We start from the raw sequence: 23,053 nt of genomic DNA, 5'->3' as shown, positions 1-23,053 counted from the left end.
ACTTAAAAAAATAAAAACTTGTGATCACTAAAACTTCATACTTAATCTTTTTTATAAAATTCTCCACATTTCTTGTACATAAAATAAAGTCTATTCTTGTTTCACACACAAACTGCCCCACTATTTGCCTCCTTGAAAATTCTTTTATCTTTTCATTTCTTTCTCTCCACACATCGATGATATCTTTTTCTCCCATTAATGCTTTTAATTCTTTTCTCCCCTTGTCATTTTTAAAAACCATTCCTTCTGCCATGTCTTGTTTACTAAAAACTGTGTTAAAATCCCCTACCATTATTATTTCCGTATACTTGTTTATGATATTTCTTAAAACATAAAAAAAATCTTTCTTTTCCTTATCCTCTGTTGGTGCATGTACATTGACTAAAATCAGTTCACGTCCTTCACAATTTACTTCAACCACCATACATTTCCCCATCTTATCTTTATACACTACCCTACTTGAATTAAAAACATCTAATATAAAATATCCCCTTCCCATTTCTTTTTATAGTCCTCCATCACACTCTCTTTCCATTTTGTTTCTTGTAAAACAATAACATCTTCGCCTTGGCATTTTTCCTTCACTTTTTCAAATTTACCCATGTCCATCAGTCCCCTTGCATTAAAAGTAACACAACTTAAAACCATTAAAAAGAAAAATAAATACATAACAAACATTACTTTCCATCTTCTCCCTCCAACCCACTTAACACTTCATATCTGTTTACAATTTTCACTCCGCCCATTGTCATTATCTTTTTTCTAGCATTTTCCACATTTGGTTTTACCTTTAATGTTCGCCTTCTTATTTGTCCTCTCTCCTCTCTGTCTTTTTCCATGTTATCCATCCTCGTTTCTTCTCCACTGTCCATTTCTTTGTTTTGATCATCCATTCTATGTCCATCTCCGTCCATGCCATCTAAAAGATTTTTAAAACTGTCCGATATTTCCATTTCCGTCCATTGGGTGTCCTGTTCTGTTGTATGCTCCTCGTCTACATCATTTACTTTTTCTCCTTCTTCCTCTCTGTTGCTCGCTCCTCCTTCTGTTTCTTCTTGTTGCAATCCGCCTTCCTCTTGTCCTTCATCAGTTTCTCTTTCCACCTCGCTGTTTCCTTCATGCACCTGTCCGTCCAACTGAAGTTCCATACCTCCTTCCTCTTTCCATCCAACATTCACATTTATTTAAAACGTCTTGACACCCTGGGCATCTGACAGCATTGCAATCTCTTGCAAAATGTCCCCTCTCCTCGCACTTCCGGCACTTAAAATCTGGGCAGTCTTTCAGCAGGTGTCCAGGGCTCATGCACAGCCTAGAGGTCTTCACCTGATGGCTGTGCATCACCCTAAAATACTGCTGCCCTTCTGCTGTTTCCAGCTTTGTGCTATATGGCAAAGATGCGACATCTTTGGGGAATCTCACTTTTAGGAACCTTGTTCCGTCTTCTATGTCAGTGCCCGGGTAACATCTTCTTTTTATCTGTGAAATGGGATTAACTCCCCATCCTTCCAATTTACCTATAATTTCTTTGTCATCAATATAGACGGGCAGGTGCATGAAGGAAACAACATAATCTCTGTTTTGCAAATTTTTTACCTCACATTTCACTCCTTTTATCATCAGTCCATCAATCAGTTTGTCACATGTTTCTTCTTTCTCCATTGTTAATTCATATTCTTTTCCTTGTCTTGGCCTTAGTGCCAGGATTTTCCCGTGTCCACATTGTTTTGATACAGCCTTGATGATATCCTCTGCTCTCACCTTGATCACATTCTCTACGTTCACAATCACTGTAGCCTCCTTTAGATATTTTCTCTCAAGAAATTTGTCCATCGTACCTTGGTTATTTCCATTCCCAGCTCGTAGTCGATTTCCCAGTCCAGTGACATTTACTGATCGTGTCTCTCCGCCAAATCCAGTATCGTTTGCCATGCGTCTCTCTCCAGACAGTCCATTATCGTTTGCCATGCGTCTCTCTCCAGCCAATCCAGTGTCGTTTGCCATACGTCTCTCTCCAACCAGTCCAGTGTCGTTTGCCATACGTGTCTCTCCAGCCGGTCCTGTGTCGTGATCCATTAATCCGTCCATTTTAAGAGAAAAACAAAAAAACAAAAAACAAAGCAACCACCCTCCAGCCAGCAAAAAGCTGCTGTTAGGTGGTTTAAAACTGAAAAACACACACAAAAAAAAACTGAACTTAAGTCCAAAAACAACTTACAAACAAACACAAACTGAAAAAACAAAATGGAGGAGAGCCTTCCTCTCCCTACTGCAGCCAACACTTCCTGTAGCTCTCTAGCGCCCTCAGGTTGGTATGGCCATAAGCGAAGTCTGTTGCAAAGAGAGGGCTATTTAAAGACCAGCCAATCTTATCGCCAGTACATTATATAAGTAGGAAAGAAAGCCCAAAAGCTTAAAGCACCTGGTATTCCTAGGCAGTCTCTCATCAAAGTACTAACCAGACCTAAACCTGCTAAGATTCAGAGATCGGGCATTGACTCTTTTTTTTTTTTTTAATGAAAGATTATTATATAATTCGTGAAATTTTCCAAAAGGATTAAAGCACCTGGTATTCCCAGGCTGTCTCCCATCCATGTACTAACCAGGCCCAAACCTGCAAATATTCAGAGATCGGGCATTGACTTTTTTTTGGCAAAATTATTATATACTAAGTGAAAAATGTCCAAAAAGCTTACAGCACCTGGTATTCAATCAATCAATCAATCAATCACCTTTATTTATATAGTGCTTTAAACAAAATACATTGCGTCAAAGCACTGAACAACATTCATTAGGAAAACAGTGTCTCAATAATGCAAAATTATAATTAAAGGCAGTATATTCCCAGGCAGTCTCCCATCCATGTACTAAACAGGCCCAAACCTGCTAATATTCAGAGATCAGGCACTGACTCTATTTTTTGGCAAAATTATTATATACTAAGTGAAAAATGTCCAAAAATCTTACAGCACCTGGTATTCCCAGGCGGTCTCCCATCCAAGTACTAACCAGGCCCAAACCTGCTTAGCTTCCGAGATCAGACGAGATCGGACATAGCCAGGTTGGTATGGCCATAAGCGAAGTCTGCTGCAAAGAGAGGGCTATTTAAAGACCAGCCAATCTTATCGCCAGTACATTATATAAGTAGGAAAGAAAACCCAAAAGCTTAAAGCACCTGGTATTCCTAGGCAGTCTCTCATAAAAGTACTAACCAGACCTAAACCTGCTAAGATTCAGAGATCGGGCACTGACTATTTTTTGGCAAAATTATTAAAAACTAAGAGAAAAATGTCCAAAAAGCTTACAGCACCTGGTATTCCCAGGCGGTCTCCCATCCAAGTACTAACCAGGCCCAAACCTGCTTAGCTTCAGAGATCAGACGAGATCAGGAATAGCCAGGTTGGTATGGCCGTAAGCGCAGACTGCTGCAAAGAGAGGGCTATTTAAAGACCAGCCAATCTAATCGCCAGTACATTATATAAGTAGGAAAGAAAACCCAAAAGCTAAAAGCATCTGGTATTCCTAGGCAGTCTCTCATCAAAGTACTAACCAGACCTAAACCTGCTAAGATTCAGAGATCGGGCATTGAATCTTTTTTTTTTTTTTTTAATGAAAGATTATTATATAATTCGTGAAATTTTCCAAAAAGATTAAAGCACCTGGTATTCCCAGGCAGTCTCCCATCCATGTACTAACCAGGCCCAAACCTGCTAATATTCAGAGATCGGGCATTGACTCTATTTTTTGGCAAAATTATTATATACTAAGTGAAAAATGTCCAAAAAGCTTACAGCACCTGGTATACCCAGGCGGGCTCCCATCCAAGTACTAACCAGGCTCAAACCTGCTTAGCTTCCGAGATCAGACGAGATCGGGTATAGCCAGGTTGGTATGGCCGTAAGCGAAGTTTGCTGCAAAGAGAGGGCTATTTAAAGACCAGCCAATCTTATCGCCAGTACATTATATAAGTAGGAAAGAAAACCCAAAAGCTTAAAGCACCTGGTATTCCTAGGCAGTCTCTCATAAAAGTACTAACCAGACCTAAACCTGCTAAGATTCAGAGATCGGGCATTGACTCTTTTTTTTTTTTTTAATGAAAGATTATTATATAATTCGTGAAATTTTCCAAAAGGATTAAAGCACCTGGTATTCCCAGGCTGTCTCCCATCCATGTACTAACCAGGCCCAAACCTGCAAATATTCAGAGATCGGGCATTGACTTTTTTTTGGCAAAATTATTATATACTAAGTGAAAAATGTCCAAAAAGCTTACAGCACCTGGTATTCAATCAATCAATCAATCAATCACCTTTATTTATATAGTGCTTTAAACAAAATACATTGCGTCAAAGCACTGAACAACATTCATTAGGAAAACAGTGTCTCAATAATGCAAAATTATAATTAAAGGCAGTATATTCCCAGGCAGTCTCCCATCCATGTACTAAACAGGCCCAAACCTGCTAATATTCAGAGATCAGGCACTGACTCTATTTTTTGGCAAAATTATTATATACTAAGTGAAAAATGTCCAAAAATCTTACAGCACCTGGTATTCCCAGGCGGTCTCCCATCCAAGTACTAACCAGGCCCAAACCTGCTTAGCTTCCGAGATCAGACGAGATCGGACATAGCCAGGTTGGTATGGCCATAAGCGAAGTCTGCTGCAAAGAGAGGGCTATTTAAAGACCAGCCAATCTTATCGCCAGTACATTATATAAGTAGGAAAGAAAACCCAAAAGCTTAAAGCACCTGGTATTCCTAGGCAGTCTCTCATAAAAGTACTAACCAGACCTAAACCTGCTAAGATTCAGAGATCGGGCACTGACTATTTTTTGGCAAAATTATTAAAAACTAAGAGAAAAATGTCCAAAAAGCTTACAGCACCTGGTATTCCCAGGCGGTCTCCCATCCAAGTACTAACCAGGCCCAAACCTGCTTAGCTTCAGAGATCAGACGAGATCAGGAATAGCCAGGTTGGTATGGCCGTAAGCGCAGACTGCTGCAAAGAGAGGGCTATTTAAAGACCAGCCAATCTAATCGCCAGTACATTATATAAGTAGGAAAGAAAACCCAAAAGCTAAAAGCATCTGGTATTCCTAGGCAGTCTCTCATCAAAGTACTAACCAGACCTAAACCTGCTAAGATTCAGAGATCGGGCATTGAATCTTTTTTTTTTTTTTTTAATGAAAGATTATTATATAATTCGTGAAATTTTCCAAAAAGATTAAAGCACCTGGTATTCCCAGGCAGTCTCCCATCCATGTACTAACCAGGCCCAAACCTGCTAATATTCAGAGATCGGGCATTGACTCTATTTTTTGGCAAAATTATTATATACTAAGTGAAAAATGTCCAAAAAGCTTACAGCACCTGGTATACCCAGGCGGGCTCCCATCCAAGTACTAACCAGGCTCAAACCTGCTTAGCTTCCGAGATCAGACGAGATCGGGTATAGCCAGGTTGGTATGGCCGTAAGCGAAGTTTGCTGCAAAGAGAGGGCTATTTAAAGACCAGCCAATCTTATCGCCAGTACATTATATAAGTAGGAAAGAAAACCCAAAAGCTTAAAGCACCTGGTATTCCTAGGCAGTCTCTCATAAAAGTACTAACCAGACCTAAACCTGCTAAGATTCAGAGATCGAGTATTGACTCTATTTTTTGGCAAAATTATTATAAACTAAGTGAAAAATGTCCAAAAAGCTTACAGCACCAGGTATTCCCAGGCGGTCTCCCATCCAAGTACTAACCAGGCCCAAACCTGCTTAGCTTCCGAGATCAGACGAGATCGGGCATAGGCAGGTTGGTATGGCCGTAAACGAAGTCTGCTGCAAAGTCTGCTGCAAAGAGAGGGCTATTTAAAGACCAGCCAATCTTATTGCCAGTACATTATATAAGTAGGAAAGAAAACCCAAAAGCTTAAAGCACCTGGTATTCCTAGGCAGTCTCTCATCAAAGTACTAACCAGACCTAAACCTGCTAAGATTCAGAGATCGGGCATTGACTTTTTTTTTTTTTTTTTTTTTTTTTTAATAAAAGATTATTATATAATTCGTGAAATTTTCCAAAAAGATTAAAGCACCTGGTATTCCCAGGCAGTCTCCCATCCATGTACTAACCAGGCCCAAACCTGCAAATATTCAGAGATCGGGCATTGACTCTATTTTTTGGCAAAATTATTATATACTAAGTGAAAAATGTCCAAAAAGCTTACAGCACCTGGTATTCCCAGGCGGTCTCCCATCCAAGTACTAACCAGACCCAAACCTGCTTAGCTTCCGAGATCAGACGAGATCGGGCATAGCCAGGTTGGTATGGCCGTAAGCGAAGTCTGCTGCAAAGAGAGGGCTATTTAAAGACCAGCCAATCTTATTGCCAGTACATTATATAAGTAGGAAAGAAAACCCAAAAGCTTAAAGCACCTGGTATTCCTAGGCAGTCTCTCATCAAAGTACTAACCAGACCCTAAACCTGCTAAGATTCAGAGATCGGGCATTGACTCTATTTTTTGGCAAAATTATTATATACTAAGTGAAAAATGTCCAAAAGCTTACAGCACCTGGTATTCCCAGGAAGTCTCCCATCCAAGTACTAACCAGGCCCAAACCTGCTTAGCTTCCGAGATCAGACGAGATCGGGCATAGCCAGGTTGGTATGGCCGTAAGCGAAGTCTGCTGCAAAGAGTGCTGCTGAAGAAGTGGTGCTGCTCTTCTGTCTAGAAATATGGCAAATAGTCTTAGTGTTTATACTTGACTAACTGGGGCCCAGGTCAGGAAGCAGACAGACTGGCTAAACCGACCGTCTGCTAGCTGCCTCCCGTCACAGAGGTCAGTTAATTCTCAGCACATAGAGACTCTTTCACCTAGATATCACACTATAGAGACTGTGTCTGTTCCCCGAACTAGAAAATACAAAAAATGTCCAAACCAAGTTAAGGTTAACAATTTAATTGAGGTTCAACAAATAAAAAACAAATGCAATATGGATAAACAAATGATAAAGATTGGCTTATTGATTATCAGATCAATTTCTACGAAAACACTTTTTGTAAATAATATGATAACTGATCATAATATAGATGTGCTCTGTTTGACAGAAACTTGGCTAAAACCTGATGATTACATTATTTTAAATGAGTCCACCCCCCAAGATTACTGTTATAAACATGAGCCACGTTTAAAAGGCAAAGGGGGAGGAGTTGCTTCAATTTATAACAACGTTTTTAGGATTTCTCAGAGGGCAGGCTTCAAGTATAACTCGTTTGAAGTAATGGTGCTTCATATAACATTATCCAGAGAAACCAATGTTAATGATAAATCCCCTGTTATGTTTGTACTGGCTACTGTATACAGGCCACCAGGGCACCATACAGACTTTATTAAAGAGTTTGGTGATTTTACATCCGAGTTAGTTCTGGCTGCAGATAAAGTCTTAATAGTTGGTGATTTTAATATCCATGTCGATAATGAAAAAGACGCATTGGGATCAGCATTTATAGACATTCTGAACTCTATTGGTGTTAGACAACATGTTTCAGGACCTACTCATTGTCGAAATCATACTCTAGATTTAATACTGTCACATGGAATTGATGTTGATAGTGTTGAAATTATTCAGCCAAGTGATGATATCTCAGATCATTATTTAGTTCTGTGTAAACTTCATATAGCCAAAATTGTAAATTCTACTTCTTGTTACAAGTATCGAAGAACCATCACTTCTTCCACAAAAGACTGCTTTTTAAGTTATCTTCCTGATGTATCCAAATTCCTTAGCATATCCAAAACCTCAGAACAACTTGATGATGTAACAGAAACTATGGACTCTCTCTTTTCTAGCACTTTAAATACAGTTGCTCCTTTACGCTTAAGGAAGGTTAAGGAAAACAGTTTGACACCATGGTATAATGAGCATACTCGCACCCTAAAGAGAGCAGCCCGAAAAATGGAGCGCAGCTGGAGGAAAACAAAACTAGAGGTATTTCGTATTGCTTGGCGGGAAAGTAGCATATCCTATAGAAAAGCATTAAAACCTGCTAGATCTGATTACTTTTCTTCTCTTTTAGAAGAAAACAAACATAACCCCAGGTATTTATTCAATACAGTGGCTAAATTAACGAAAAATAAAGCCTCAACAAGTGTTGACATTTCCCAACACCACAACAGTAATGACTTTATGAACTACTTTACTTCTAAAATCGATACTATTAGAGATAAAATTGCAACCATTCAGCCGTCAGCTACCGTATCACATCAGACAGTGCACTATAGACCCCCTGAGGAACAGTTCCACTCATTCTCTACTATAGGAGAGGAAGAATTGTATAAACTTGTTAAATCATTTAAACCAACAACATGTATGTTAGACCCTATACCATCTAAGCTCTTAAAAGAGGTGCTTCCAGAAGTCATAGGTCCTCTTCTGACTATTATTAATTCCTCATTGTCATTAGGATATGTCCCCAAAACCTTCAAACTGGCTGTTATTAAGCCTCTCATAAAAAAGCCACAACTTGACCCCAGAGAACTTGTTAGTTATAGACCAATCTCGAATCTCCCTTTTCTGTCCAAGATACTAGAAAAGGTGGTATCCTCACAATTATATTCCTTCTTAGAGAATAATGGTATATGTGAGGATTTCCAGTCAGGATTTAGACCGTATCATAGTACTGAGACTGCTCTCCTTAGAGTTACAAATGATCTGCTCTTATCATCTGATGGTGGGTGTATCTCTCTATTAGTTTTATTGGATCTTAGTGCTGCGTTTGACACAATTGACCACAACATTCTTTTGCATAGACTTGAACACTTTGTTGGCATCAGTGGAAGTGCATTAGCATGGTTTAAATCGTACTTATATGACCGCCATCAGTTCGTAGCAGTGAATGAAGATGTATCATATCGATCACAAGTGCAGTATGGAGTACCTCAAGGCTCAGTACTAGGGCCGCTACTCTTCACGCTTTATATGTTACCCTTGGGAGATATCATCAGGAAACATGGTGTTAGCTTTCACTGTTATGCTGATGATACGCAGCTCTATATTTCCTCACAGCCTGGTGAAACACACCAATTTGAAAAACTAATGGAATGCATAGTCGATATAAAAAATTGGATGACGAGTAATTTCTTACTGCTAAATTCAGAAAAAAACAGAGGTGTTAATCATAGGGCCTAAAAACTCTGCTTGTAATAACCTAGAACACTGTCTAAGACTTGATGGTTGCTCTGTCAATTCTTCGTCATCAGTTAGGAACCTAGGTGTGCTACTTGATCGCAATCTTTCCTTAGAAAGACACGTTTCTAGCATTTGTAAAACTGCATTTTTCCATCTCAAATATATATCTAAATTACGGCCTATGCTCTCAATGTCAAATGCAGAAATGTTAATCCATGCATTTATGACTTCAAGGTTAGACTATTGTAATGCTTTATAGGGTGGTTGTTCTGCACGCTTGGTAAACAAACTACAGCTAGTCCAAAATGCAGCAGCAAGAGTTCTAACTAGAACCAGGAAGTATGACCATATTAGCCCGGTCCTGTCCACACTGCACTGGCTCCCTATCAAACATCGTATAGATTTTAAAATATTGCTTATTACTTATAAAGCCCTGAATGGTTTAGCACCTCGGTATTTGAATGAGCTCCTTTTACATTATACTCCTCTACGTCCGCTACGTTCTCAAAACTCAGGCAATTTGATAATACCTAGAATATCAAAATCAACTGCGGGCGGCAGATCCTTTTCCTATTTGGCGCCTAAACTCTGGAATAACCTACCTAACATTGTTCGGGAGGCAGACACACTCTTGCAGTTTAAATCTAGATTAAAGACCCATCTCTTTAACCTGGCATACACATAACATACTAATATGCTTTTAATATCCAAATCCGTTAAAGGATTTTTAGGCTGCATTAATTAGGTAAACCGGAACCGGAAACACTTCACATAACACCGTACTTTCTACATCATTAGAAGAATGGCATCTACGCTAATATTTGTCTGTTTCTCTCTTGTTCCGAGGTCACCGTGGCCACGCGATCCAGTCTGTGTCCAGATCAGAGGGTCACTGCAGTCACCCGGATCCAGTACGTATCCAGACCAGATGGTGGATCAGCACCTAGAAAGGACCTCTACTGCCCTGAAAGACAGCGGAGACCAGGACAACTAGAGCCCCAGATACAGATCCCCTGTAAAGACCTTGTCTCAGAGGAGCACCAGGACAAGACCACAGGAAACAGATGATTCTTCTGCACAATCTGACTTTGCTGCAGCCTGGAATTGAACTACTGGTTTTCGTCTGGTCAGAGGAGAACTGACCCCCCCAACTGAGCCTGGTTTCTCCCAAGGTTTTTTTCTCCATTCTGTCACCGATGGAGTTTCGGTTCCTTTCCGCTGTCGCCTCTGGCTTGCTTAGTTGGGGTCACTTCATCTACAGCGATATCATTGACTTGATTGCAAATAAAAACAGACACTATTTCAACTGAACAGAGATGACATAGCTGAATTCAATGATGAACTGCCTTTAACTATCATTTTGCATTATTGAGACACTGTTTTCCAAATGAATGTTGTTCAGTGCTTTGACGCAATGTATTTTGTTTAAAGCACTATATAAATAAAGGTGATTGATTGATTGATTGATTGAAGAGAGGGCTATTTAAAGAACAGCCAATCTTATCGCCAGTACATTATATAAGTAGGAAAGAAAACCCAAAAGCTTAAAGCACCTGGTATTCCCAGGCAGTCTCCCATCCATGTACTAACCAGGCCCAAACCTGCAAATATTCAGAGATCGGCATTGACTCTATTTTTTGGCAAAATTATTGTTCGGTTCTTTATGAATATCCCCACCGAACGGGGCGTCAGGAGAGGACACGTTGTTACAACTCGTAGTGGATTTTATTTATTCTTGGTTCATTTTTAATTACAGTTGATTAGTCCACAAATATCAGCAGCAGGTTATAAACCTGGAGAAATAGAGAGGTTATAATGTAAACAATACTGATAACCATAAAATCTAAATATAAATATAGATTACATAATATAATATATACAAATATAAATAAAATATAAATTTCAATGTAGTCAGTATTTAATCTTATAAATATCATAATATAGTTTGTGTAGCCATTTAGTTTAAATACTAAGCACATGCATATTAACACAGAAATGCAACAACTTCACACACACCAAATATACAATGTCAATGTTACACATTAAACCAATAGCGTTCTCAGTCTGTTGGCTCAAAGTGAAAAACAGTGAGTGTAGTTCTAAGTGGCATCGCTGAGCATAGTAATCCATTACAAAATGTAAAGTGATCAACTACATTACCCATCCAGCACCGCAAACAGGAAGTAACTCGTGTGACAGTGAAACGCTCCAATTTCAAACATTTGCCTTTTTATAGCCACGGATACTATCGAGCCGACAATATTAAACATCAGATCGCACACAAGGTTTTATCAGCGTGACCAAAGTAACAGTTATCAATCATACAAACCGCGCACATATAACGGCAGCACAGCAGTAACGCAACAGACAACAAACTCAATGGATAAAAACAGCAGCTTACCGGTGGCGCATCTCTCCTGACGAGACAACATGCCAAAATGAATACTCGCTCCCACTTATAGCCCGCGCTCATTCATTACTGGATTTAACACACCTGTTTGGGATTTGACTGGTCCATGCTTCAATCAGGTAAGTGAAACCTCCCACCTATTATCCTGCGTTACATTACGAACACCCGTGACATAGTGAACGCAACACCTCCCACTTGACCTACTGATCATGTGATTTAAGGCAGTCACAGGCAAAACATTACACCACATATATATCCTTTGTTTTTTTTTGTTTTTTTCATGAAGAATAGGACACCATTGTCATTGTTCAGACACCTTCCCTGACAGATGTGTGGTGTTCTGCCAGGTTTGGTCATATGGGGTATGTACTCTTCATTCTTCGTGAATGGTGGTGCAAGTGGTGGTGAAGGCAGCATAGAAGCATACCAACCAGTGAAAAAAAAAAAAAAGAGAAAGAGAGAGAGAGAAAGAGGTATCCTGAGGTAATGCCTTCATAATTGGGGTTTGGGTGTTTAGGCAGCGCCTGGAGAACTGGTGTCCAAAGAGACGAGGTCTAGGAGTCACTGGTCTTCCACAGGGATGAGGACTACCAGTCTCCTCACGTCTCGCCGTAGGATGACTGACGTCAACTGCTGAGTATTCCTCTTCAGTTGCCCAACTATAAGGGAGGCAGGGGGGCCTGCACACGTCTTAACGTCTGCGTCTCTCACAAGTCCTTTCTTGTCAGGGTACACAGCCTGGATCCGTCCGAGCCGGAATTGCCCTCGCAGTGCGTTTTGATCAGCAATCCAAACAATGTCACCTATCGCTACATTTCTTTGGGTCTGGTGCCACTTTGGCCGAATGAATAAATTAGGTCCGGCCAGTTCACTCCACTTCTTCCAGAACATATCCACACCAATCTGGATGGATCTGAAACGGCGCCAGGGATGGGTGCACAAGTCAATTCCTCCTGTATCTCCCCCTTGCCTGGTCCTCCCGAGAAGCAGAGTATTGGGGGTCAAATACTCTGTAGAGTCTTCTTGTTCTTGTGCCCTAGCGTCAATCGGCCTTTCATTTGTGAGGTTAGCTGCCTGGTAGAAGAGGGTTTGGAGCTCACCCCAGGTGAGCGAGCTTGTTGTCCCTCCGAGGCTAGTGAGAGCCCTTTTTATGAGCTTAACTGCAGCTTCCGCAGACCCGTTGCGATGAGGTGCGTCAGCCGGATGAAAGTTCCATGCCCACACTGTCCCATTCTTGGCGGCTTTGTCCTCTATGGATGCTTCCCGTAAGGTAGCTAAGTACCTATGCAAATCTTGTAGGGCAGGTTTAGCTCCAATGAAATTGGTTCCTCTCTCTGACCACAATTTTCTGGGATTGCCTCTCAATGCTACAAAGCGGGAGTAAGTTTGGAGAAAGCTTTCAGATGATTGGTCGTCAACGAGGTCCACATGGACTGCCCTTGATGCCATGCAACAGAATACTATGCCCCAAACTTTTTTTCCTGTTCTTTTCTTGACAGCATCCTTGATTTCAAAGGGGCCAAAGAGGTCTAGTGTGGTATACTCAAATGGGTTAGCACGCTGTGAGCGTTCTGGCGGCAGATCACTCATCATCTGCTGGCACATCTTCCCTTTCAGTTTGCGACATGTAATACAGTTGTTTACAACTTTCTTTACTATCCTCCGACCTTGCACAATCCATGCCTTCCTCCTGGTGCGCAGAAGCGTGGCAGCAACACCTTCATGGTTCTCGTCATGAGCTTCTCTTGACAGTAGTGTTGCGAGCCATGAACGAAATGGAATTAAAGGAACAGCTGTTCCATCTTCTTTCCAGGACTGGATTCGTCCTCCACAGAGAAGGATTCCTGTGCTCTCGTCTTTGTGGACCACCAAGCGGTTCAGTGTTGAGTCCAGGAACTGACTGCCATCTTGGGCTGCGAGGACCAGGTCTTGGAAAGCTTGCGCTCTCTCCTCAGTTGACAAGACAGAGCAGTTTGCCTCCCACTTTGAGGAGTCAGGTGCCTGGCATTTTCTCAGCCAGGTTTCTGCAGGCCTTCGAGTCCAGGCTATGGAACCACACAGCTTAGACAGAGAACTGAAGCGTTGAGGTTTCACAAGGCGTACCAAACCAATCGCCCAGGGCCTTCTCTGTCTGTCTGCCACTGATGTTGCACCCGAGACAGCTGGTGATGTTGATCTACCGTTGACTCCATGTCTGAGGTCCGCATTGATGTCAGGCCCGTTAAGGTCAGTTCTTTCTTTTGACTGGGCCCTGGTAATCACAGCTGAGAAGGCTTTCCGCTGAAGTTTTCCCACATCTTCAGCAGCAGAGGGTGTAATCTCACTGGCCATCTTCATAGGCCAGTCGGTCTTAGGCCATTTCAGGAACTCAGGGCCTTGCTGCCATTCTGACCCTTCATCAAGTTCCTCCGGAGTTGCACCTCTGGTAAGAATGTCAGCAATGTTTCGTCTGCCTTCAATCCACCTCCAATCTTCCACATGTCCGGCTTTCTGAATCTCACCGATTCGATTTGCGAAAAAGGTCTGGAAGCCGTAGCTGTCCTTTTGGATGGCTGCCAGGATTGTTTGGCTGTCCACAAAGAGAATCCATTGCTTAACTTTAATGTGGCAGTGCTTCTCAAAATACTTTTTTAGGCGGGTAGCGAAGACCGCGCCACAGAGTTCTGCTTTGATCACATCTCCTTTTTGGTCGAGAGGGGTCAGTTTAGCCTTGGATTCCACCAACTTCATTACAACCTTGTCTTGGTTCTCCCACCGCAGGTAGAGTACGGCTCCATAGGAGGATTCGCTTCCATCTGAGAACGTGATCCCTGTCGGTGGGCCTATGGCTCCAGGAGGCGTGAGGCTTCTCTCAAACCTTACCTGGCCAAGTCTCACAAATTCTTCAAAGAGCGTTATTGCGGCTTCTCTAAGTTTCAGTGAGAGAGGGGCATCCCATGTGTCTTTAAATAGGTTGTCCTTGCCAGCTTCCTGGAATGATTCTCGTACCAACATCACTCCCCTCTGTTTGGCTGGTGAGGCAAGACCAACCGGGTCGTATAATGCGGCAATCTGGCTAAGAAGTATGCGTCGGTTAAGGGGATTTGGTGTTCCTTCCCTGACATCCTCCATGCTCAGATTAAATCCTGTCCTCATTTTCCCTCTTTTCTTAGAGAAGTTGATAGAAGTTAGCAACCGGAGCTTGTCTGTCTCAGGTTCGTAACCGACCCCAAGCGCTTTGTTCTCCCCATCATGCATTTGGTTGGGCAGTACGAGGGTCGTGGGTACAGTTGTTTCAGAAGGGGCTCCACTCCTCCCACTTTGGCGTGACAGAACCCATGGTTTCAGGAAGAAGCCTCCCGCTCTCAAAATCTCCTCCACCCCTTTGGTGATCCTCTCCAGTGTCTTGAGGTCATCATGTGAGGTCAGGATGTCATCCACATAGCTGTCCTCAGTCAGAGCTCGCCGTTCTTCAATCATATCAGCAAACTGAGGAAGGTTGGCTGTCTCTTTCATTGCAACTTGGGCAATACATCCTGCTGGTTTAATCGCCGATATTTACTCTGACGACTGCAAACTCCTCAATGTTGTCCTCAGGGTAGTCTCTCCAGAGAAAGCGGTGGAGGTGAACTTCATCATCTTTCAGCCACACTGAGTTATACATCTTTTTTACATCGCCTAGTGTGGCATGGAGTCCACTCCTGAACCTCAGAAGGACACCTCTGATGGAATTGAGTACATCAGGACCCTTGTGAAGGAGATCATTTAGACTTATGCCTCGGAACTCTTGGCTACTATTCCACACAATTCTCACAGGGGTTGAGGAGGAGTGAGGGTTCGGTGCAACCAGATGGCTGATGTACCATTTAGGTCCTTCCCAGTTGTTAATTTCCTCCCTTGTGAGTTTTGCAGCAGCCCCTCTTGAAACCATTTCATGTATTTGTTCTTTGTATGCAGCCTTCCACACAGGATCTTTCTCCAGACGTTTCTCAGTGTTTCTGAAGGTCGCCTCCACTGCCTGCCGATTGTTTGGCAGTGCTGTGAGGTCTTTCTTCCAGGGATAAGCTGCGTCCCAGTGGGGAGAGTTGCTGTGTTTGTCCGCCAGCACGTATGTTAGGCATTCTTTTATCTTTTCCAGGTCCCGCTCTTCCTTAAGGGTCATTTCTTTTCCTCCAGGGGGGCACCTACCACACTTGCAGCCACCACATTGGGGACTGCACGCAGCTACGATGCTGCCCCTCCTGAACCACTCGAAGACGTCTTTGTTGGCTGTTGCTGTGCTCCGGACAAGCGCATTTCCTTCCTCTTCCCGAGGTATGATGGTCTCTTTATACGCCATCGAGGCTGATCTCATGGTTCTCGCAAGGTGAGTCTCGGAGCAGTTCGTCTCTGGGTACATTTGGGAAAAACTTCTGCAGTTGCTCGGCAGTGACTGATTGAGTCACTTCGGCGATGTTTTCCAGGCCATAGCAGAGAATTCTATGCTCTGCCACTTTTCCCTTGGATGTCTTCACCTTCAGCCGCAGGGAATATCTTTTGGTCAGGACAGTCTTCTTCATTCCCCCGATTCCATGGACTATAAGCCTGATGTTCTCACCGCACAGTCCAAGTTGATCGGCAGTTTCATTGGTGATATAATTGGTATCAGATGCGAGGTCGATTAGGGAGCCAATAAGGCAACCCGAGTTTGTCGTCACTTCCATCAGCATCATCACCACTGGATGTTCTTGCAGTGCATCTCCAGTCTTGGCACATACAGTTGATGATATTTTGTTTGAGAATGCATTCTTGTATTTCTCTCTTTGTTCTGGAGTAAGTTCTGCCAGAAACTCCTCTTGTTTGTTGGTTAGGCCAAGTTTCTTTCCTCCAATTTTTATGGTACTCTGCTCCTCACTGCTGTAGTCCTTCTTTGGAGTCGGTAGCTTAGGACACAGAAGGTAATTGTGGTCCGACACCCCTCCTTTCCGACAGTCTACTTTTGGGCAGAGGTATCTGGGTGTGCATCCTTTACCATCCTTGGGGTGGGGCCTCAAACACTTGGAGCACAACCCTAGCTTCTTCACATGGGCCCTTTTTCTTAAGAGATCTTGCTCCCTGAAAATCTTGCACGCAAATAGCTTGCCAGCATGGGAGTCATCTTCACAGACAGTACAGCTGGGATAGTCGTCCTTCTGACCTGCTGTGGATTTAGTAAAAGCCTTCCTCCCTCTCTTATCTGGGTAGTCTGCAGCACCCTTTTCCACAGGGCCTTTGTCCACAGGGCTTGGCTCCAACTGATCCAATTCCTCAAGAATCTCCTCTTGCCTTTTCAAGAATCCTAGGAGGCAATCAAAATGATACTTTGGAGAGAACCTGTTTGCTGGGTCAGTTTTGTGCATAATCCACTCCTTCTTGAGTGAACTGGGAAGCTTGCTTTCAAGAGATTGAGCAACAACACGGTTCTTCACGGCATCCTCTTCACCAAGAATCTGGAGGTTGTACAGTGCTCTTTCAACAGCCTGGATCAGTTCAATGGTTCTTCTTGGATTGTTTCCTTTAACAGGGGGAAGAGACTGGACTTCGCTGGTGATCATTAGGACTATTTTTGCTTTGTTCCCGTATTTGCTGTCCAGCAGCCTGAACATATCGTCGGCGGATCCACAGCTAGATAGGACGAGATCCTTCTTGACCTTTTCGTGGAGACTATTTAATAAGTGGAACTTTTTTATACATTCCACACCTTGTGGGTTACCCAATTCTTGTAGGTCCTCCCACTCAGTCTTCCAGCGGTAATAGTCCCTCATGTCACCAGAGAAAGTCGGTAGCCGTGCTCTTTCAAGGCTGATTTGAGGCTTGAGATTAAAGTTTCCTTTGGTCCTTTCCGGGCTGCTCTGCTGTGAGAGGGGCCGTGTGTTCATGTTCAATGCCCCCGCATACGTTTTGGGCTTCAGCTGGCGATCGGCAAATATGTCAGGGAGAGAGATGAAAGGAGCATCTCGTATCGGATCACCAACCGCACTGCTTTCATCTTCCAGGTTTCTTTCTCTACCCTTCACGTGGTCTGCTTCGTCCTCCTCCAGTTTGTCAGACAACGCCAGGACCCTCTTCTTTAGTGTCTTGTGGCGTGTCCTGAGATCGAATGCCCTCGAACCAGGAACCAACTCCTTCCACTCTACTAGCATTTCTCTGAGTTCAATGACCTCTCTCTCAAGACCTCTATTTCTTAGCCTACGGTCCTTGACTGACTTCCGAGGGTTAACTTCCTCTTCCTCTGCCTGAGTGATGGCCGACTCAGCTGTTTTGACCTGCTTAAAAAACACCTCCTCTGCATAGCTGGTCCAAAAGGTTTCCTGGGAGGCATTCTTTACCTCGAGGAACCTGTTCTCACACTCCGCTGTCTTTTCATCAATTTGGTTTGCAGATTCTATGACCTCCTCATCCGTTGACTCTCTCAGGGCTTCAGCATACTCATGTCCCGCATCTATGACTTTAAAAAAGTCTGTCCTGAAAATCTTCCATTCACTGAGAACTTCAGTCGGTTCCAAGAGTCCCGGTTTGGTGAGAGTATGAGCCCTTTTGGTGAATGAAGCCTGTGCTCTTGATCGCACACTTTTAAGCTTTTCCAAGTCTGCCATTGTTACTCCCTTTGTGTTGACTGGAGAGATGTCAATGCCAATGTGCACACGAGCTCCTTTATCCTTGATCAACGGGCAGTTTGATTAATGATAAACTTGGGGTCAGTCAAAGAAGTGAGAGGCCAGCTGATCCTGGGTTGATTGAGCTTCCTTAATGAAGCAGTCCGTGGCTGTTTTTTGCTGCATTCAATCCAGTGCAGTGGGCCGCGGTTTATAACTGTTCGGTTCTTTAAGAATATCCCCACCGAACGGGGCGTCAGGAGAGGACACGTTGTTACAACTCGTAGTGGATTTTATTTATTCTTGGTTCATTTTTAATTACAGTTGATTAGTCCACAAATATCAGCAGCAGGTTATAAACCTGGAGAAATAGAGAGGTTATAATGTAAACAATACTGATAACCATAAAATCTAAATATAAATATAGATTACATAATATAATATATACAAATATAAATAAAATATAAATTTCAATATAGTCAGTATTTAATCTTATAAATATCATAATATAGTTTGTGTAGCCATTTAGTTTAAATACTAAGCACATGCATATTAACACAGAAATGCAACAACTTCACACACACCAAATATACAATGTCAATGTTACACATTAAACCAATAGCGTTCTCAGTCTGTTGGCTCAAAGTGAAAAACAGTGAGTGTAGTTCTAAGTGGCATCGCTGAGCATAGTAATCCATTACAAAATGTAAAGTGATCAACTACATTACCCATCCAGCACCGCAAACAGGAAGTAACTCGTGTGACAGTGAAACGCTCCAATTTCAAACATTTGCCTTTTTATAGCCACAGATACTATCGAGCCGACAATATTAAACATCAGATCGCACACAAGGTTTTATCAGCGTGACCAAAGTAACAGTTATCAATCATACAAACCGCGCACATATAACGGCAGCACAGCAGTAACGCAACAGACAACAAACTCAATGGATAAAAACAGCAGCTTACCGGTGGCGCATCTCTCCTGACGAGACAACATGCCAAAATGAATACTCGCTCCCACTTATAGCCCGCGCTCATTCATTACTGGATTTAACACACCTGTTTGGGATTTGACTGGTCCATGCTTCAATCAGGTAAGTGAAACCTCCCACCTATTATCCTGCGTTACATTACGAACACCCGTGACATAGTGAACGCAACACCTCCCACTTGACCGACTGATCATGTGATTTAAGGCGGTCACAGGCAAAACATTACACCACATATATATCCTTTGTTTTTTTTTTTGTTTTTTTTTTTTTTGTTTTTTTCTTCTTCATGAAGAATAGGACACCATTGTCATTGTTCAGACACCTCCCCTGACAGATGTGTGGTGTTCTGCCAGGTTTGGTCATATGGGGTATGTACTCTTCATTCTTCGTGAATGGTGGTGCAAGTGGTGGTGAAGGCAGCATAGAAGCATACCAACCAGTGAAAAAAAAAAAAAAAAAAAAAGAGAGAAAGAGAGAGAGAGAAAGAGGTATCCTGAGGTAATGCCTTCATAATTGGGGTTTGGGTGTTTAGGCAGCGCCTGGAGAACTGGTGGCCAAAGAGACGAGGTCTAGGAGTCACTGGTCTTCCACAGGGATGAGGACTACCAGTCTCCTCACGTCTCGCCGTAGGATGACTGACGTCAACTGCTGAGTATTCCTCTTCAGTTGCCCAACTATAAGGGAGGCAGGGGGGCCTGCACACGTCTTAACGTCTGCGTCTCTCACAAGTCCTTTCTTGTCAGGGTACACAGCCTGGATCCGTCCGAGCCGGAATTGCCCTCGCAGTGCGTTTTGATCAGCAATCCAAACAATGTCACCTATCGCTACATTTCTTTGGGTCTGGTGCCACTTTGGCCGAATGAATAAATTAGGTCCGGCCAGTTCACTCCACTTCTTCCAGAACATATCCACACCAATCTGGATGGATCTGAAACGGCGCCAGGGATGGGTGCACAAGTCAATTCCTCCTGTATCTCCCCCTTGCCTGGTCCTCCCGAGAAGCAGAGTATTGGGGGTCAAATACTCTGTAGAGTCTTCTTGTTCTTGTGCCCTAGCGTCAATCGGCCTTTCATTTGTGAGGTTAGCTGCCTGGTAGAAGAGGGTTTGGAGCTCACCCCAGGTGAGCGAGCTTGTTGTCCCTCCGATGCTAGTGAGAGCCCTTTTTATGAGCTTAACTGCAGCTTCCGCAGACCCGTTGCGATGAGGTGCGTCAGCCGGATGAAAGTTCCATGCCCACACTGTCCCATTCTTGGCGGCTTTGTCCTCTATGGATGCTTCCCGTAAGGTAGCTAAGTACCTATGCAAATCTTGTAGGGCAGGTTTAGCTCCAATGAAATTGGTTCCTCTATCTGACCACAATTTTCTGGGATTGCCTCTCAATGCTACAAAGCGGGAGTAAGTTTGGAGAAAGCTTTCAGATGATTGGTCGTCAACGAGGTCCACATGGACTGCCCTTGATGCCATGCAACAGAATACTATGCCCCAAACTTTTTTTCCTGTTCTTTTCTTGACAGCATCCTTGATTTCAAAGGGGCCAAAGAGGTCTAGTGTGGTATACTCAAATGGGTTAGCACGCTGTGAGCGTTCTGGCGGCAGATCACTCATCATCTGCTGGCACATCTTCCCTTTCAGTTTGCGACATGTAATACAGTTGTTTACAACTTTCTTTACTATCCTCCGACCTTGCACAATCCATGCCTTCCTCCTGGTGCGCAGAAGCGTGGCAGCAACACCTTCATGGTTCTCGTCATGAGCTTCTCTTGACAGTAGTGTTGCGAGCCATGAACGAAATGGAATTAAAGGAACAGCTGTTCCATCTTCTTTCCAGGACTGGATTCGTCCTCCACAGAGAAGGATTCCTGTGCTCTCGTCTTTGTGGACCACCAAGCGGTTCAGTGTTGAGTCCAGGAACTGACTGCCATCTTGGGCTGCGAGGACCAGGTCTTGGAAAGCTTACGCTCTCTCCTCAGTTGACAAGACAGAGCAGTTTGCCTCCCACTTTGAGGAGTCAGGTGCCTGGCATTTTCTCAGCCAGGTTTCTGCAGGCCTTCGAGTCCAGGCTATGGAACCACACAGCTTAGACAGAGAACTGAAGCGTTGAGGTTTCACAAGGCGTACCAAACCAATCGCCCAGGGCCTTCTCTGTCTGTCTGCCACTGATGTTGCACCCGAGACAGCTGGTGATGTTGATCTACCGTTGACTCCATGTCTGAGGTCCGCATTGATGTCAGGCCCGTTAAGGTCAGTTCTTTCTTTTGACTGGGCCCTGGTAATCACAGCTGAGAAGGCTTTCCGCTGAAGTTTTCCCACATCTTCAGCAGCAGAGGGTGTAATCTCACTGGCCATCTTCATAGGCCAGTCGGTCTTAGGCCATTTCAGGAACTCAGGGCCTTGCTGCCATTCTGACCCTTCATCAAGTTCCTCCGGAGTTGCACCTCTGGTAAGAATGTCAGCAATGTTTCGTCTGCCTTCAATCCACCTCCAATCTTCCACATGTCCGGCTTTCTGAATCTCACCGATTCGATTTGCGAAAAAGGTCTGGAAGCCGTAGCTGTCCTTTTGGATGGCTGCCAGGATTGTTTGGCTGTCCACAAAGTGAATCCATTGCTTAACTTTAATGTGGCAGTGCTTCTCAAAATACTTTTTTAGGCGGGTAGCGAAGACCGCGCCACAGAGTTCTGCTTTGATCACATCTCCTTTTTGGTCGAGAGGGGTCAGTTTAGCCTTGGATTCCACCAACTTCATTACAACCTTGTCTTGGTTCTCCCACCGCAGGTAGAGTACGGCTCCATAGGAGGATTCGCTTCCATCTGAGAACGTGATCCCTGTCGGTGGGCCTATGGCTCCAGGAGGCGTGAGGCTTCTCTCAAACCTTACCTGGCCAAGTCTCACAAATTCTTCAAAGAGCGTTATTGCAGCTTCTCTAAGTTTCAGTGAGAGAGGGGCATCCCATGTGTCTTTAAATAGGTTGTCCTTGCCAGCTTCCTGGAATGATTCTCGTACCAACATCACTCCCCTCTGTTTGGCTGGTGAGGCAAGACCAACCGGGTCGTATAATGCGGCAATCTGGCTAAGAAGTATGCGTCGGTTAAGGGGATTTGGTGTTCCTTCCCTGACATCCTCCATGCTCAGATTAAATCCTGTCCTCATTTTCCCTCTTTTCTTAGAGAAGTTGATAGAAGTTAGCAACCGGAGCTTGTCTGTCTCAGGTTCGTAACCGACCCCAAGCGCTTTGTTCTCCCCATCATGCATTTGGTTGGGCAGTACGAGGGTCGTGGGTACAGTTGTTTCAGAAGGGGCTCCACTCCTCCCACTTTGGCGTGACAGAACCCATGGTTTCAGGAAGAAGCCTCCCGCTCTCAAAATCTCCTCCACCCCTTTGGTGATCCTCTCCAGTGTCTTGAGGTCATCATGTGAGGTCAGGATGTCATCCACATAGCTGTCCTCAGTCAGAGCTCGCCGTTCTTCAATCATATCAGCAAACTGAGGAAGGTTGGCTGTCTCTTTCATTGCAACTTGGGCAATACATCCTGCTGGTTTAATCGCCGATATTTACTCTGACGACTGCAAACTCCTCAATGTTGTCCTCAGGGTAGTCTCTCCAGAGAAAGCGGTGGAGGTGAACTTCATCATCTTTCAGCCACACTGAGTTATACATCTTTTTTACATCGCCTAGTGTGGCATGGAGTCCACTCCTGAACCTCAGAAGGACACCTCTGATGGAATTGAGTACATCAGGACCCTTGTGAAGGAGATCATTTAGACTTATGCCTCGGAACTCTTGGCTACTATTCCACACAATTCTCACAGGGGTTGAGGAGGAGTGAGGGTTCGGTGCAACCAGATGGCTGATGTACCATTTAGGTCCTTCCCAGTTG

General features: G+C 43.6%; 9 non-coding genes across 9 annotated transcripts; all 9 read right to left on the bottom strand.

The window, feature by feature from the left end:
- Positions 1-2,960: 2,960 nt before the first annotated feature.
- On the bottom strand, positions 2,961-3,079 carry LOC128003472 (5S ribosomal RNA). The gene has a single exon (XR_008176196.1). It is a non-coding gene; the product is annotated as a 5S ribosomal RNA (ribosomal RNA).
- A 219-nt stretch (positions 3,080-3,298) lies between these two features.
- LOC127998049 (5S ribosomal RNA) lies at positions 3,299-3,417 on the bottom strand. The gene has a single exon (XR_008170901.1). It is a non-coding gene; the product is annotated as a 5S ribosomal RNA (ribosomal RNA).
- A 367-nt stretch (positions 3,418-3,784) lies between these two features.
- LOC128004474 (5S ribosomal RNA) lies at positions 3,785-3,903 on the bottom strand. The gene has a single exon (XR_008177163.1). It is a non-coding gene; the product is annotated as a 5S ribosomal RNA (ribosomal RNA).
- Positions 3,904-4,537: 634 nt separating this feature from the next.
- Positions 4,538-4,656, bottom strand: LOC128003471 (5S ribosomal RNA). Its single transcript, XR_008176195.1, has one exon. It is a non-coding gene; the product is annotated as a 5S ribosomal RNA (ribosomal RNA).
- A 219-nt stretch (positions 4,657-4,875) lies between these two features.
- Positions 4,876-4,994, bottom strand: LOC127998048 (5S ribosomal RNA). Its single transcript, XR_008170900.1, has one exon. It is a non-coding gene; the product is annotated as a 5S ribosomal RNA (ribosomal RNA).
- Positions 4,995-5,361: 367 nt separating this feature from the next.
- On the bottom strand, positions 5,362-5,480 carry LOC128004473 (5S ribosomal RNA). The gene has a single exon (XR_008177162.1). It is a non-coding gene; the product is annotated as a 5S ribosomal RNA (ribosomal RNA).
- A 221-nt stretch (positions 5,481-5,701) lies between these two features.
- Positions 5,702-5,820, bottom strand: LOC127996014 (5S ribosomal RNA). Its single transcript, XR_008168936.1, has one exon. It is a non-coding gene; the product is annotated as a 5S ribosomal RNA (ribosomal RNA).
- Positions 5,821-6,207: 387 nt separating this feature from the next.
- Positions 6,208-6,326, bottom strand: LOC127996680 (5S ribosomal RNA). Its single transcript, XR_008169575.1, has one exon. It is a non-coding gene; the product is annotated as a 5S ribosomal RNA (ribosomal RNA).
- Positions 6,327-6,547: 221 nt separating this feature from the next.
- Positions 6,548-6,666, bottom strand: LOC127995071 (5S ribosomal RNA). The gene has a single exon (XR_008168035.1). It is a non-coding gene; the product is annotated as a 5S ribosomal RNA (ribosomal RNA).
- Between the last annotated feature and the right edge of the window lie 16,387 nt (positions 6,667-23,053).

Source organism: Carassius gibelio, chromosome B22 (genome assembly GCF_023724105.1).
Source record: "Carassius gibelio isolate Cgi1373 ecotype wild population from Czech Republic chromosome B22, carGib1.2-hapl.c, whole genome shotgun sequence".
Classification (NCBI taxonomy): Eukaryota; Metazoa; Chordata; class Actinopteri; order Cypriniformes; family Cyprinidae; genus Carassius; species Carassius gibelio.
Note: the sequence above shows the minus strand (reverse complement) of the source record. Positions and strands in the feature narration are given on the sequence as shown.